Source organism: Lotus japonicus, chromosome 3 (genome assembly GCF_012489685.1).
Source record: "Lotus japonicus ecotype B-129 chromosome 3, LjGifu_v1.2".
Classification (NCBI taxonomy): domain Eukaryota; kingdom Viridiplantae; phylum Streptophyta; class Magnoliopsida; order Fabales; family Fabaceae; genus Lotus; species Lotus japonicus.
In genome coordinates this window covers 20,742,696-20,761,048 of record NC_080043.1, presented here as the reverse complement: position 1 = coordinate 20,761,048, position 18,353 = coordinate 20,742,696, and the positions used below count along the sequence as shown (strand labels likewise).

Sequence of the window (18,353 nt, the reverse complement as noted above, 5' to 3'; positions counted from 1 at the left end):
CGTAATGCTAGAAGTTGTTCTTTTCTAATATACTAGTGTTTTTTACTCGCGCGTTGCACGGGGAATTTGATTATTGTATTTGATACATCGATTAATATTTTAAATTATAAAATATTTAAGATGCTAAGAATGTAAGAACAATCATAATAAAGATGTAGATATTTAAAGAGCATAAATTCAGAAACTCAATTTTAGTGTTTTGTAAGCATACACTTCATTAACTAATATAAAGATTTTGAAAAACACAGAAGTTAATAAGCCAAAAGCTTTAAGTTTTGCATATGTGAGGTATAACTGAATTTTGTTTGTGAATATGTACTCGTGTTGCATAAAGGGTAATGTTTTTGTGTTTTAGATATGTAACAATACATAAATATATTATTATTGTTTAAATTATTAAAAATACACTTAAGTTATAGAAAAAATGAATTTTTTTTAACTCCTACAAATTTTTATTTTACATATAAAATGTTCCTCCCCATGAGATCTCATAACTCTAATTTGTTAGCACTAATAAATTTAGGTCATAATTTTATAGTACATATGTATTAATATTTTTTATTCCTCGTACTTTTCTTACTATCCAATTATTATAGTTATAAACATATATAAATATACACTCTTAAAATTTTGAAAACAATACTAAAATTAATTATATTAAATTTTTCTATTAAAATAATACCAATCAATTAGTTTAGAATATAATGATTGTATAAAAAAGTATAATGATACTTTTTATACTTTTTATATAAAATAAAATCTCACGTAGGTAGCATCATAGTAGTTTAAAATTAAAACATATCAATTGAAAATTATACGCAAATACAAACAATAGCCGCTTTTAGGTTTCAGAAAGATAAGCAGTAGAAAATTGTGTGCATCTCCAGAACAAATATTTCTAGTGTTTTTACGGTGAAATTTGCTCTTGTGTTTGAGGCATGGATCAATACCTTGGTTTATTTCTAGCTTTTTGCCCCGTATAGTAGGAGCTTTTTCTGTTAATTTTACATGAATTTTCATGTAAAATGTTCATCCCCGTGGGAACTCTTAACCCTATAGTTTAACTTAAACAAAAATACACTATATATGTATTAATGTTTTCTAATCTCCGCACGACACATTTTAATCATCAAATTATCATGCCTTTATATTTATTTCTTAAATTTTCAAAAAGTTATGAAAAAAGTAATGACATCATATTGATTTTTTATTTACCACTCATAGGAATTAGATTTCGACCTATAAGTTCAAACAATCACTTTTTATCTATGTGTTGCACGAAGAACTTTCTCTTGTGCTTAAGCCATATTCAATACCATACTTTAGCAATATTTTCAGATACTAAAGGACATACTTAATGAGAGATATATAATGCTGCATAATGTGTTCTCTAATTTGATTTCTCTCTATTTATAACTCATCTCGTTCTAGTACTAAGTAACTACTATAATAACATCTAACTAACTTAGCAGTCCCTGATTAATTTCCCCTTCTTTTACATCCTTACATGAGCTTGAAAATTTAAGTAAACACATTTCTCTTAGGTGATAAATGGAAACAATATAGAAACAACTGCAGTCCGCAGCTAATGAGAAACTCTGCCAAATTCACCTAGCAACCATCAAATCTCTGCGTGTCCATGGTAGCTCTGTGGACCCTCAGCACCAGATCAGCTCCCTTTTCCTGGAATTAATATTTAATAAAAACTATCAAAATCTAGCAAATCACAATAAAAACTTATAAAATTATAAATTAAATAAAAATCCGAAAATTCAATAAAGACACCATAAAAATTAATTAATAACCTCAAAATAAATCAAAAATAAAATAAAAGATCCAAGATATAATCAAGAAATAAACAACCTAAATCTAAATCAAATCTAAAATTTAAAAAGGTACTAACTAAAGATAGATAAAAACTACCAAAATCTAGCAAATCACAATAAAAACTCATAAATCCTGAATTAAATAAAAATCCGAAAATTCAATAAAAATACGATAAAAACTATTTAATACTCTCAAAATAAAATAAAATACCCAAGAAAAAATCAAGAAATAAACAACTTAAATCCTAATCAAATCTAAAATTTAAAAAGGTCAACATGTGCTTGGATAACTTGTTGGATTTTTCTTCATATTTTTTGTCAACATGTGATTTTTTTTTATAAATGCCTTAAATTTAAATCCAGTTACCTATTCAAAAAATTAATTCAAATGATTTTTTGTGTTTTCCAATATACAATTTTTTTAAAAAAATATACACTAACTATTTAGAATTATTCAATGTGTATATATTTTATTAAAAACAACATTCAATACGATGCTATAACTAATAAAATAGGGTCAGGAATAACAAAGTGAAGTATGCAACTTTAGATGACACTATGTCAGAGAACTATATGACTGTTGATTAAACAACAAAACTAAGAGTGCAGTCCACAATATAGAGGAGGCAAATCCAAGAAAAGAAAGGTGAGCAATAACAATGATCACAATTCAAATAACATATCAAAAACATAAAACACAAAACGGTTTCTATTTCTATGTTAGCTTACCTCTTCAATCAATTTATTCCTCATTCACGGTCTCTGAAACATACAGCTTGAAGGTCATCCTTGAGAAGGATCTGTGCGAACATAGCAATTTAAAAAATTCTCACATCGAACTTGAATCAAAACACGTTTACTCTTTCTCGGTCAGGAAAAAATTAAGTAAAAGTCAATCATTCAATCAAGAAGGTAGTCTCCATGGATTAAAGGTAGCATAAAGCAGCAGAAATAGAACAAAATATTGTCTATGAAAAGGGAACAAAGCAAGTTGTACGAATAGAGAAGATGGGGAAGAAGAAAGTCCTAAAAATGCAGAGAAGCCAAAGACATATAAGGACTCTGTTGAATATCTGTTAAGATTTAGTTTATTATTAATTTAACAAAGAGATAAAAAGAAACTAAATCTATCTAAACCTATCTCTATTTAACTATTTAAGTAGATACTAATCTAAAATAGAGTAACAAATCTAAACTATATCTCAATGAGATAAGACTAGTAATAATTAATCTAACAAATAACAATAAAAACAAAACAAAATCTTAAAAAAAATATTTTTTTATGTAGATACTAATCTAAAATAGAGAAACAAATATAGATAAAAACTACCAAAATCTAGCAAATCACTGTAAAAACTCATAAAATCCTGAATTAATTAAAAATCCAAAAATTCAATAAAAATTAATTAATACTCTAAAAATACCTGAGAATGACACGTGAAATTTTTTTTATGAGAATTAACGTGAGAATGACATGTCACTAAGAATTAATCTGGTGCTGACACATCATGCTAGAAGTTGTTCTTTTCTAATATATATTAATATTAATATTAATATATTGATATTGATTACTGGCTTAAGTGTCAAATAAGAAACGTATAGCTATATCATTATAATTAAATTTGCATCATATGCATTGAATTCGAACCATGGGATGTGGCGGTGTGTTTTACAGAAAATAATGTTATTTACTTCCCTAAAATATTTTCCGTTGACAATAATCTTATGATCTCAAGATTGTAATCCACTGAGAGAATTGTTTTGGCAGATGATCTGTAAGTACTTATGTAAATGATTTATAATTTTGAAGGCATATATGCATTGTTGTCAATCTCTAGAGACATCTCTTAATCTCTTACGAGATTACGATATCACGTACAAAAAACGAGACTAACGGGGGTAGTAACTGTTTTTTCAAATCTCGGCTGATATCTCGAGATATTTCTTAATCTCGTGTAATATCACGAGATTACCACGGGATTACGAGATTAGCTTGTTTTGTTAAAAATGTCAAGAAATATTTTGTCTAAGGCTATTTCAGTCATTTAACCCACAAATTTTAGGGTTTTCACTCATCTCTGTCGTTCTTGCCACTCAACTTTGTCGTTCTTTCCACCTCTTCTCTCATCTCTACATGCGCAGCCTTCACTCATTCTCTCGCGCGACCATCAGTGTAACTTCCTCCTCCTCCGACGCGGCTTCCTCCTCCATTTGATGAAATCCTCAATCTGATGATAAATGAATAACTAAAGAGGTAGATGTAGAGAGAATGATATTAATGGTCATGATGATATTGTGGATATCATTGCATCAGTTCAAGACAACATTGAGAATTTGGTTCTTGATCCTAATGTTGGAGGGTCTAAGTCTATCTCATCTGAGAAAGAACTTGATGGAGATGATGATTCTAGTTGTTCTAAATTCGACTGTGTTGTATGATTTTAAATTTGGATGACTAATGACTTCTTTGTTCTTGTTTTAATTTTATCCTAACTTGTATTGATGTTTTGTTTACTTGTTATGACTTATGTACCTTAGGTTTGGATATTTGGTAGTTTTATGCATGATTTTAATTGTCATTGTTGAATAATTTGGATAATTTTTAGTACTATTAGTGTGACTTGATCATTATTATAGTTTTAAAAGTATTATTTTTGCATGAGGTAATCTCTTACGAGATTACGTCCCTCCACGAGATTAGGTAATCTCTAGAGATTGACAATCATGCATATGCGTAAGCTCTGATATGTGATGGTGATTGGAATAAAATTCGTACAAACTTTTATTTCTCACAAAGATTATTACCCCCAACAAGTGAAACAGAGTTTATGGTGATTAGGAAATTAAAAAAAGGCTTTTCAATGGTAGAAATATAAAAGAACACCCATTGGTTTGAATGAAAAAAGAAGTTTCCAAAGATGGTTGATGGGCTACTAAATCAGTGAGATAGTTTAAGTTATTCAGAAAGCTAAATGGATTTCACTGAGAAAGTGAGTGATACCATGCCCACCTTCAAGTGGGAAGTGAGTAGGCATTGAAGAATGACTAAACAATGAAGTGATGACAGAGCATGATATCTTTAGAAATAAAAGAGACCATACTAAAGTTAACTCATAATCTATCTTTCTGAAAATAACGTTTCTTTTGGTTCCGCAACTCTTTGGAGACAGATGATTGGAGAACCCATTTAAACATATTCAAATTTCATAATGATAATCTATGAATGATATTATTGATGCAATTAGCTCATTTGGTCACAACAGGAAGATCTGTCGTTTGTCTATTGATCTTTTTAGAGAAAAAAAATCATCCTCCACTCTCAAGTGCCATAATCCTACATGAGTCAATTTCATGCTTCGGCATTTAAAAAAGAACAAGACTAATGCAAAGGGGTAAATTGACCTAACTAATTAATATAATTCATAGCTTTACTTTAAGGTAGAATTCCTTTATAACAAAACTCTAGGGTGGTGTATGTTTACTAAAGCATATTTCTTAACTCTTTCACTTCTTTAAATTCAAATTTAACTGCTTCTAGTAACTTTAGATGCAGTTGTTAAAAAGTTTCTTATTTTATTGTGCTAGTAACTCTCATCCATATATTTCATTTATCTTTTTTACATTTTTTTCTTTTTTTCTCTCTGATACTAGTCATTTTCACCCGTGCGTTGCACGACGATTAAGTTTATTGTGTAGATATATCTGTAGAATATGAAATAACAGAAAATAGGTTCAAACATGTATGTGAATAGACCAATGTAAAATTGTTAAATAGAATTCGTTGTATGACCTACCGATGTCAACACATAAACAATATTATAAATCCAAGTTTTTACGGAATGCGTTGAAAAAACAAAAAAATTAAAAAAATCACAAAAATGTCAACAGTATGATCGCTTAGTAGAACTTGCTGTCCATGTTCAGTTATAATGACTTCAGACTTGAAGTTGAATTTTACTACCAATTCAATATTTGAGCCTCATAACCTACAATGGAAAAAGTAGATATCAGAGTAATAATTAGTTAGCAAAACAAAGATGAAGTTGATATATCATTTGAAAATTAAAAACAAACCTTATAGCAACGGAATTATCCTTCAAGTCCATGAATGGCCAATAAGCTGCTTGACATTTATTTATACTGTCAACAATTAAAACAAAGACATCAGATTTGGTATTTAAAAAAATATAAACCCAACAAAATTGTAGTAAAAAACAGCACTTACATATCAAATATTTTCAAAGACTTCTTGATAGACAACATTGCGGGTAGTGTTAGAAACTACTCCTTTGTCATCTAGGATTAGTATATTCAAACCTTTTTCTAGATTTAACTCTTGATAGTGCAACATATAGTTGCCCATGAGTAAAGACAAGCCTTGACAAATACAGTCCAACATGAGATAAAGATTGTCCTTGACTTTTATTTATAGTCATTGCAAAACATAGGGTAACAGGGAATTGTCTGCGCTGGAATTTGAATGAAATGTCAGAATTAGATAGAGTTAAGCTCATCCTTGGAATAAAGGTTGTTTCCCCATCGTGTTTCCGTTTAGAACAGTAGCAACAATTATATATTTAGTCAAAGCGTTGACTATCATTCGAGTGTCATTACACAACCCTGCAGCTTGGTCAATGTTTCGAATGAGCATGATAGAGACATCGGGTTTCAGGTTAATTTGATGGTTTGGAATTCCGGAGCATTTGTAATCATTTAAGAATTCAGATGTAAACCATTCCGCATTGACACCTGAATCTTCATCTGACTTGCATGGAGTATCACAACTCAAATACTCTGTTTCATCACCAGGAATCATACCTAACATAAAGTTGTTGATTTCCTCTACACTTTCAAGTGTTGGTGCAAGGATTGCTCTTTCTTGGAAGAATGAATTTTTTCCAAATTAAACAAAAGTTTCGGATATGCAAAATTTACTATTTCAAGTAAGGGATCCTTACACGGTGTTCAATAAGGAGATCCGGAGGAATCTCAATGAGTGATTGGGCTTCATCAATAGTTGTAACTGTTCCGTCTCCCACTTGAAGCAACCAATCAGCAAACTCTTTTATTTCTGTTGTTGAAGAAGATGAGTTAGCATTTTGCAACCTCATATTAACAGTCAACTTCATTACCTTGCAATGCTTTCCATAGATATGAAGAATTGATAGCAGATCCCACAATCTCAGAACGGCTTCCTTTGGAAATAACTGGGAGTATTTGTCTAAAGTCGCCTCCTAGTACAACAACTTTCCCTCCGAATGGAATGTCATAACCATATTTAGATCTAGTCTTTATAATGTCATTTAGAGATCTGTCCAAAGCTTCAAAGCAATGTTTGTTCAACATAGGTGCCTCATCCCAAATAATTAGGCTTGCTTTTTTCAACAATTCAGCTTTTGGGAACCTTGACGAAGATTACAGGTTGATATCTCATTTATTGAAATAAGAATAGAGAACCTGGAATGAGCAGTTCTACCTCTGGGTAACAACAACGATGTTATTCCGCTGGATGCGACATTTAACACAATAAGACCCCTTGAACGCAAAACAGCAGATAAGGTGTTTCACACAAATGTTTTTCCAGTTCCTCCAAAACCATATAGAAAAAAGAATCCCCCATTATCAGATAATACAGCATTCAAAACATTTTTATAAACTCCCTCTTGCTCTGAAGTAAGGTAACAAACCAATTCTTCATGAATCTTAAGCATTTCATCTTTATTGTAATTCAACTCATCTGCAACGAATCTATTTTCAAAATTATATGCTTCAGTAAATTTAGGATATGACAAACATGGAAATTCCTTCAATGACCTTCCATTTCCTTGAAGTATTTTTTCGATCTCTATCAAACATAGGTGCTTTAATTCTTCATCATCTATACGCAGATTTGAATGAATAACAAAATACTTTTAAATTAGAATTAATGAATAACAAAATCAATAACACTGATTTAATTTTAAAAGTCATCCATCACAATTAAGACAAAAATAGTAAGGTTTATTAAGTGGTTTATTATGTTTAAACAAATGCATTTGTGGGTGGTAAATTAATGGTTTCATTCATTAATAAATATGAAAATCATTTAAGTTTTTAATTATGGAATATGAGCTATGCATGTTTTAGTATTAATTTATTCAAGCATGCTAAAATGAATGTAAGAGAGGGAAGAAGAATAATATTTGGTAAATTAAAAGTTGAAGAACCTTACCATGTAGGTGAAGAACCAGCAAAATGACACCGAACGGTTTCAAAGAAAGAAAAAATTGTCAATGAAAAAACATGACTCAAAAGGGAAGGCAAAGAAAGAAATTTGGTTTTTTTTTTTATAGGCAAAGAAAGAAATTTGGTGAATATGGAAGAATATGAAAAGTAAATGTACATGATGAGATGTGATGAAAACCTCACCTGTAAAAATCAAAGCAGAAAAAAAAAAAGAATCTTACCTCTTATTTATAGATTGAACTTTAGGGTTTTTTTTTTAAAAAAAAATCTTAGTTGCCTTATTTTTTATAAATTTTTTCTGATTTTTATGTGTCACTCTTTTTATCTACCAAATTTTATATTGAGACATGATCTTTAATTTTGGTTGAATGCAGATTTTTTCAGTTTTTTTTTTACTTGAAAAACATATAAAATCTGTATTTTTATATGGGGTGGATATATAATTTTTATATATTATAAAATAGGTACAGATTTAAAATATGTATTAAAAATATGTACAGATTTAATAGTTGCAGATTTAATATTGAAAAACAAAATTTATATATTTTTTATTGGGATGATATGGGGGTGACACGTGGCAAAACTTTCTAGAAAAAAACCTTCATTTAGTATATTATATAGATATAGATAACTAATTCGAAATTGGTGTTTAATTAAGGAAATACTGGTTAATTAGAGAAAATCTCACATTTATTTACCAAATTATTTTATTATGGGTTGGAATCAATCAAACATTAATGCCCAAAGTATTTCCTATGAATTAAAGCTGATTTAGCCAAGGAATAGCAAAGTTTATTGTTGTGGGCTTTTGGTTGATCCATAACTCCTTTATATTGGGTTGTGAATGAATTCTACTTTTGAAAATACCATTTAATAGGGAACAAATAATCAAAATTATATCATGGGATAATTAGTTTGTCTAATTAATTTATTCAAGTCTCTCTGTGTGACACTTGTCAGCCGAGAGAGGGGTGGAAGGAAAATCATTCTGAGAGTGTCATGTGTTAACTTTTTCTGGATAAGAATTTTCTTTTAATAAGTATATAGATTAATTAATGGGACGGTTTGGTATATTAGATCAAATCACCTGTTTCAGTAATATTTTAATATTTATTAACACGTATTAAAATATTACTGAATTACCTAAGATTATGATTATCAATTATACCCATAATTTGAGGTGATTTATACAATTGTAATAAACAAAAATCAGTATGGTCCTAAAACTGCTGACACGCCAACACACACGTTTCATTCATTTATATAGGCCAGGATCATGTAAAAACCTTACAGAAACAGCAAATTAAAATATTCTATGATGCCCTAACCTTATCAAACCTTTAGTTATTTATTTTTCTTCAAATTCTGTCATGTGCATACTTTCACAAAATTTTTGCAATAAATTATATGGCAAATGGCAATTGGTCAAGACAAATCTGCTCCACATTAGTAAACAATTAATTCTGAGTTCTCAACAATTTATATATTTTATCATATGTCCAATACAATAAACCTAGATGGAATCATAAAACATAGGGTAAAACAAGGTTATTGGCCGGCTTGACTATAGGAGCATTAACAATGTAATGTAATAGTTGATTAGTTGTCATATTGGTGGTTCTTATACAAAGATTGGGAATCCTTAGTTACTTTGAATTTAGGCTAAAAAGCATTTTTGGCCCCTGATGTTTTAAGTTTGTGTAAATTCTACCCCTATCTATTTTTGTCGATGTTTCTACCCCTCATATTTTCAAACAGTGCACCGTCTACCCCTCCGTCAGGGGTAGACACTGCACTGTTTGAAAACATGAGGGGTAGACGATGCACTGTTTGAAAACATGAGGGGTAGAAACATCAACAAAAATAGAGTAGGGACAGAATTTACACAAACTTAAAACATCAGGGGCCAAAAGTGCTTTTTAGCCTTGAATTTATGATGACTTTGCAGGGTCCGCCAAACTTATATATGTTTTAAATATATCACCGTCATCGTCGTTTAAGCCTCACAACTACTATTCATTAGGCATGTGTTGAGCTAAATGTATACTATATCTAGACTCTAGAGCTATTTAAATATTATATTAAAAAGTGTACAATTTACAAAAAAATAAAATAGTGGATTGAGTTTATTTTTTCAATCTCAACACGTCTATGCCGAAAAGTTTGACACTTTTGGTAGGCTGGTTCATATTGTAAGGCAAGTTCAACTGCACTCCTGTTTTTATTGACAGTTTTAAAATTTGGTGTTGTGTATGGTGGTACACCCAGTACTGGATCTGGGAACCGGGGTCAGGGTTCAAATTTTTCAAATATACACATCAATAAAAATATAATAAAAAATAAATTTAATATGTTCATACATAAAAAATTGTACATGTTATAGTTGTCCTTTACGCGATGTCATATTCTAAAATCATTGAACAATAAACTCAGAGTCAATCTTATTGAATACATCACTCTCAATGTAAGTAACTAAACAATCGTGCATCCATGTATCTCCAATTCGGTTACACAGCCTATTCTTCACAATATTCATAGGAGAGAAAACTTTTTCTACAGTTGTTGTTGCAACAGGCCAAGTCAGTGCCAATTTCAAAAGAAGATAAACTTGTGGATAAACAACATGTCTTATTTTTTCAACCAACTTCTCCGAAAGTTTTGGAATCATTTCAAAGAGAAAAATTCATCATTCATACATATATTCATGATGTAACAATCTAATGCATTACCATGCATCACTAAATTAAATCGAGTGAACTCATTTGTATAAAAACTTGCAAATTCCAACCCCTTTGCCTTATCAAAAGCAGAGAACAAATTAGATGGATCCAAAGAAGTCAAACAAAGGAGAAATTGAGTATTAATCTCACCAAAACTGTCATTAAGTTATTGAAGTTGCATGTCTATCACAGTATAAAATAACTTAACACGATAATGATGCTCTGTTGTAATGCTATGAGTTTGACGTCGTGACTGCCCACTAACAAACACACTTTCCATAGAAGGAACACTAATAGATTGTTTATTGCAAAATAAAATGACTTCCTTCAATAAAGGCTCCCATCCATCATTCCTAAGTGTTCCAAACATAGTCTTTGTGATGTTAACCAAGTTCATAGCACTCATAATGTCTTGATCTTTCTTTTGCAATGATTGTGACAATTCATGTGAAATAGCCAATACACTTCTCATCAAATGCAAGAAGAATACAAAATCAAAATCTTGCAACATAATTAGAAAACCGAATGCTTCACTTTTGCTTGTTGGGGTTTTCGTCTTCTTTCATAATGTTCAAAACATTAATAATAGCAGGATACATCAATATTATACTAACCAAAGTGACATAATGAGAACTCCAACAGGATCAGCAGGGCGTTTAAGATTAGTTTCTTGATTAAGACTTTGTCCACTAGAAATTTCTAATATGCTTAATGCCTCTCTAATATGTTCCAATTGTTTTTCACGAAGTATATCAACTCGCTTGCAAGATCCCCCAACAACATTCATTAACTTGGAAACTAAGTTAAAAAATAAGGAAACTTTACCATGTTCTTGAGCAATAACAGCTAAAGTAAGTTGTAATTGATGAGCAAAGTAATGAACATAATATGCACATGGATTCTCCCTTAAAATTAAATCTTTCAGGCCGTTAAATTCTCCACTCATGTTGCTAGCACCATCATAACCTTGTCCACATATACTTGATATACTAAGCCCATGTTTACAAAATAGTTCATCAATTGCTGATTTCAAAGATGAAGCAGTGGTATCCTTAACATGAACAATACCTAGAAAACACTCAACAATACATCCAGTTTTATTAACATAATGCAAAGCAATTGCCATTTGTTCTTTAGTTGATACGTCACGAGCTTCATCAAGAATAGCAAAGAATTCATTTCCAATATCAGCAATAATAGCATTAGCAGTTTCTAATGCAACATCATGAGCAATATCTTTTTGGATTGTTGGAGCAATTAATTGTTGGTTTTCAGGAGCATTATCCAAAACAACACTCTTTATCAAATTATTGTGCATGGCAAGAAATTTAAGCAACTCAAGGAAGTTACCTTGATTGGTAGAACCCTTTGACTCATCATGACCACGAAAAGTTAGTCCTTGCTTTAAAGCCAACAAACACAATCAATTGTTGTCTTTAGGCGTGTTCTGTAGATGTTACATTGTCTGTCAGAATGCCTAGACATCACAATGTCAATATGTTGATCTTGTTTCATTAAGTCCTGACATTTCTTTTAAGCAATGTTATGAGCACTATTAGGACCTCCAACATTTATATTAGATGAAAGGTTCATAATACAAACGAAGTGAGCACAATCCCCTCCTATAATACAAAAGGAAGCTTAAAATCAAATTGCTTTGGTGCACCCACATGTAAAGAAACTATTGAGACACACCTAATAAACACTTGCAAAAAATGCAGGATAAACCCCAAACAATATCGACCAAGACTCTTCCTTGGATGAAGCATCAAACGAACAAACCGAGAAGGAACAACTTTCGGGGACCGAGAAGCAGCGAAAGCCCCATAACCCAACAAAAACAGAGTCCATCCTACCATAGGAGGGGACGCAAATCAGGACGGGACAACGATAAAAAAGAGAAAACATAAAAATCCACTCAAAAGATCAGTCGCGTTGTTGATTCGGTCGGACCAGCAAACTGGACAACGAGATCAGAGCGGAGTAAAAACCGCCTAAACTCAAAAACCCGAAACTACCGTCGTTGACCTGAACATCACCGACCCAGATCTGCCAGTGTTGACCCCTTGATAATCCTACTCCTCAAACAAAATCCTTTTTTTTTGGAAAGCAAGAATGATACTGGATGAAGTGCATAAAAATCATCTGATGCAATACAGTAAGGTGTATATTTCCCATCTTTTGTCAGATAAGGATGACATCCATCAAATAATACAATTTTCCATTATTTAATAAATGTAGGAAAAAAGTTTGAAAAAATGAAAATGAAAGAAAGCTGGAAGAAACGGCTAATTCTGATTATTTTAAAAAATGTCAAGCATCTAAAGTATGGTCAACACTAATAATTGGAAGGGGCCAGCTTGTGCAAATATGTAATGTATGGTTTATGAAGGGCGTACGTACTACTATTAGTACACTAGTTAGAATTCTTCCCTTTCTTCTTTGTCTTTTATAAAAAGAACCATACCGATTTGACCCGATCAATTTTGGTAGGAAGCAGTTACTATCAGAAAAATGGCTTATTTATTAAGGTCATACAAGGAAGGTGCAATAATCATATCTGGGTCAAAAAGACCTTGTCAGTGAACAAACTTTCTTATATATAGGACATGAGAAGAGATAGTTTCTTTCATGCATGGTATTAAATATCTCTTTTAATATTTTCACTCACTTCTTATTTCATTTTTTTTTCATATCATATCATTTATTTTACAGGGTGAGTAAGACTTTTCACTCACTTCTTATTTCACAGGGTGAGTCAGACTTTTTTTTTTATATATTAAGTTGCCCGTGAAATTTTAACCGAGAGTGACGAATGCCAAATATTTCCTAAAAATGCAACTCTTAAGTGTAACTCACAAATGTTGAATGGTGTGAGCTTGATTTAAGTGTTTCAATATTTATTAAAATGTTAATATATGCGGAGTTTGTCAGATACACAATTGCTTCCTTCAAATATGCGCATGCCATGACTATGGGCATTTTTTAATACTATTTTATGAAATAGTTTCTAATTTTAAAAATCGAAAATGAAAGAAAATTCTTTAGAATGAATAATTTGTAAAAACTGGTTTTTGGGTTTTTTTTTTATTTTTGTTTGGTGGGCTTTGTGGGCTTTCTAGGCTTGTTGGCCATTCGGCTCTTTTTTAGGTGGACTTGTACAGATTTTGGGGATTGTTTTTGGATCTTTATTGGCTAATTTGCTTTTTCTGGGTGTGGTGCGTTTTTGGGATTTTTAGGGCCCGTTAAGTATATTAATTTTTTTTGTTTTTGATAAGCAAATGTCCCTCCTCTGGGTTCGAACCCGGGAGACCCTTCACCCTTTATCCCACCCAACCCTTATATAGCATAAGGCTTGATAGTATAAGGTTTGGTAGTATTAGGCCTGATAGAATTAAGTCTGATAAAAATTTAATATTATATAACGTTTGATTATATACTGTATAACTAATTATTTCGTTTAAATTAAAATAAATCTATGTTTCATGAAATATTGAATATTGATAGATACTATAAAAATGAGAAGGGTGTTAGTGGGTGGTAAAGTTGGCACTAGCGGTTGAGGTGGCTGCTACAATGACAATGATGGTGGTGGTGGTGGTTGTAGAGGTGAAAGTTGTGATGCAGCAAGGTGACAACGGTGGTTGTGGTAGTTGTGGTGGTGGTGAGTCATGACGGTAGGTAGTGGTGGTGACGATGACGATGGAAGTTGAGGTTTGTGGAGGAGGTGGTGGTGGTGGATAATGTTGGTGGAGTATTGTGGTGATGGCAGTGTTGTAGGGCAATGATGGTTCAGGAGGAGGCAGCGACGACGATAGTGTTGGAATGCAATGATAATGATGATGGTGGCGGTGATGAAGGGAGGTGGTTGTGGCACTATGTATTGGTAGTGGCGATGATGATGGCGGTTGAGGTAGTGGCCGGTGGTGTTTGGAAGGTGATGATGATAATGATGGTGGCAGTGGTGGTGGTATGTGGTGGCGGCTGTGGCAATGACTATAGTGATGGTGGCAACGACAGTGGTGGTGGTGTGTGGTGGCGGCAGTGGCAATGACGATAGTGATGGTGGCAACGACAGTGGTGGCAGTAATGGTGGTGTGGGGTGGCAGCAGTGGCAATGACGATAGTGATTGCGGAAATGACAGAGGTGGTAGTGGTGGTGGAGGCGGCAGTACGTGGTGGTGGTCGAGGTGGATGGTGGCGGCGGGGATGGTAGTGGTGACACCGATGGTGATGATGGCAACGACGGTGGTGGCAGTGGTGGAAGGTGGTGGTGGAAACGATGGTTGAGGGTTGTGGTGGTGGCAATGGATTAAATATTTTCATGTAGCTTATACATCACACTCTTATCATGCATTATCCATCATCTATATGGTGAAGTAAATAATCCATCATTTTAATGTATAAAAGGGGATTTATGTATAAGCTTATACAATACAATGTTAACACCAAACAATATGGATAAATTCATAATGTTTGTTTTAAGAGATGTATTACTTTTGTTGGGTTAATGGTCAAATTAGTCCATAATTTTGTAAGCGAGTTTGTTTGTAGTCCCTCAACGGAATAATGACATTTAGTAGCGCTAAAAATAACTAGTAATTATAAGAATGACTGCAACTAAACGTCACTTTTCCCCCAAGAGACTAAAATCAAACTCGCTTGAAAAATCATGGACTAATTTGACCATTAACCCTTTTTTGTTTCGTTTTTAGAATAATGAGTTTTTTAGCTTTGAAAAAATAGGCTAAAATGTGAAAGGTAAAAAAACCATGGGTCACAACAAGAGGATTTGGATTGCGTCCATCTAATTCGATCATGATTGACTAGTTTCAAGTGGACTACGTAATAGAAGGCTTCAGTTAAGCTCTTAGCCTAGAGATGAGTTGGGCAGGTATTGAGATAAAAAGTTTAAGCAGCGTACAATGCAAGCAAGTCTTTTATCCTAGTTCACCCTATATCGACGGGTTATGTCCAATTTTTCGGTTCGCCATTGTCTATCTAGCACAATAGTGGTTCTGGACATGTAGATGCTCTGAACCAGTTCAGACCGATCATACACTAGTTTTGACCGATTTTATCGGTTTGTGACCGATTCTACCGGATTTTCACTTATTTTTGTCATGACCAATTATAAGGGTAGACCAAAACAGCTAAGGTCCTGGTTCTCGGTTCAACCAGTCATATCGGCCAACCCAGTCTAATCCCGTTTTGCAAACATTAGTAATATTAGTTTATTTTATTATTTATGTTTTATGGGTAGATTAGTCTTTTACTCTTTGCCTATTTATACTTTACTTTGTCTCTTATTGTATCTAATGAAGACTATTGGTTTGCCTCCAATGAAACCCTAGCACATCTTTCACTTATGCTCTCTCCTCATCTTCTCTTTTTCTCTTAACATGGTATCGCAGAGCCAGGTTGGTCCATAACCCTAATTATTTGTAGATCCAACTATTATGTTATTGCAATTTTGATTTTGTGAGGCTTTGCAACACCTCTGATGCCACCACGTCAACGTGATTTGGCTTACCTTGGATTGAAGAATTTGATTTGCACGTGATTTGGCTTATGTGTTGAAGAATTTGATTTGCAACGCATTGGATTGACCCAACGTTAGAAGGTTTGATAGATTTGATAAGGAATTGACATTGGGGTTATTGTAAAAGATATATATTGGTGCTGACCTTGCTGCTCTTTGCACTTTGTATCAGATTTTGGGTAATACTCACTTTTCTCTTTACTTGTATTTTTTCATCTTTATTTGCAATGGCTAGTGAAAAATATGATTCCCTTCAAGCTATTAGTGTGCAATTGAATGGTAAAAAGTATCCATATTGGAGCTATGTACTGAAAAACTTTTTGAAAGGCAAACGAATGTGGGGTTATGTTTCTGAAACTTCTCAAACGCCAAAAGACAAGAAAGATGGAAAATATGAAACAGAAGTTGAATCTTGGGAAGCAAATAACTCAAAGATTATTACTTTGATTAATAATTCTGTTATCCAGTCTATTGGCTTTCAGTTAGCAAAATTTGAAACAACAAAGCAGGTTTGAGATCATTTGAAAAAGCTGTATGCGCAGTCCAATTTTGCAAAGCAATATCAGCTGGAAATTGACATTCGAGCTCTTCTAACATGAGCATTCAAGAGTTCTATTCTGCTATGTCTGACCTTTGGGACCAGTTGGCTCTCACTGAATCTGCTGAACAGAGTGCTTTTGAACCATACACTAAACGTAGAGAGGAACAACATCTAGTTCAATTTCTAATGGCTCTTCGGAATGATTTTGAGGGGATACGTGGGTCGATTCTGCATCGTAATCCTCTTCCATCCGTTGATTCAGTGGTTAGTGAATTTTTAGCTGAGGAAGTTCTCTTTAGGTCCCAATCTGATAAAGGAAAGGTTGACAAAGGAATTCTCCCAAGTCCAAATTCTCCTGTTCTTGCTGTTCCTCCTTTTAAAGGAAAATCTCATCGAAAGGTTGGTCTTGATGAATGTAGCTTTTGTAAGCAAAAAGGGCATTGGAAAGCTCAATGTCCAAAACTGTTGAACAAGGCACAACAAACACAACAATCCTCTCAATGGAAACCTCCGAGTCAATTCAACCCAAGCAACTTTAAGAACTTCAGGCCTCAAGCACCTAATACTAATGCAGTTACTTCTATGTTTGATGAGAGCAAATATGTTTCTGGTCCTTCCTTAGATGAGCTTGCTGAACAATTCAACAAATTTCTTGCTGCACAATCCTCTGCCATGCCTGCATCGTCTTCCACGCACTCATATTCCATGTCTGTTATGTCTGCCGCACAATCTTCCGCCGAGTCCAACATAGGTTTGTCCTCCACTAGTCCCTCAGGTATATTTCCATCCTTGTGGATCCTTGACTCTGGAGCATGTCATCACATGTCACCTGATCTCAAATCATTTGTGTTCATACACCCTGTTTCAACTATACCTATTGTAACTGCTGATGGCACACCTCTGCCTGTAGCGGGAATTGGTTCAGTTTCCACATCTCGTTTATCTATTCCAGATGTCTATTACATTCATAAATTATGTGTGGGTCTTATTTCTATAATTCAGTTATGTGATTCTGATTGCTTACTTTCCTTTTCTTCTACCTATTGTTATGTGTAGGATTTACGGTCTCAGAGGCTGATTGTGTAACATTCTAACTTGACGACTGGCCTCACGGTAACAACACGAGTCTTTTCAGCGCACTTTGTCCTCACTCGCGCGCTTCCCGGGAAAACTTCCCAGGAGGTCACCCATCATAATATTGCTCCAAGGCTAGCACACTTAACCATGGAGTTCTTATGAGTTGGGCTCCCGAAAAGAAGTTGCAACTTGTTGCAATCAAATCATATATGCCCTCCTCAACTGTATAGTCCATCCCTACACAGTCTCGGAATACCTCTTGTTCGGGTGTGGTGCGTCCCTCCACATAGAAGGCGATCAATCCTCGCCCTCGTCAGCTCAAGGCGTCACAGATTGGGACAGGCTGTAGATATGGGAGACTTTATGTTTTGGAAGAGCTACGAAGTCCAAATGTTGCAGCTACTAGTGCTGACCTGTCGTCT

The 18,353-nt window shown here is 33.3% G+C and overlaps 1 pseudogene; it reads right to left on the bottom strand.

Annotated features, from left to right (window-relative positions):
- Positions 1-10,428: 10,428 nt before the first annotated feature.
- Positions 10,429-12,364, bottom strand: LOC130743748 (uncharacterized; annotated as a pseudogene).
- Positions 12,365-18,353: the final 5,989 nt, after the last annotated feature.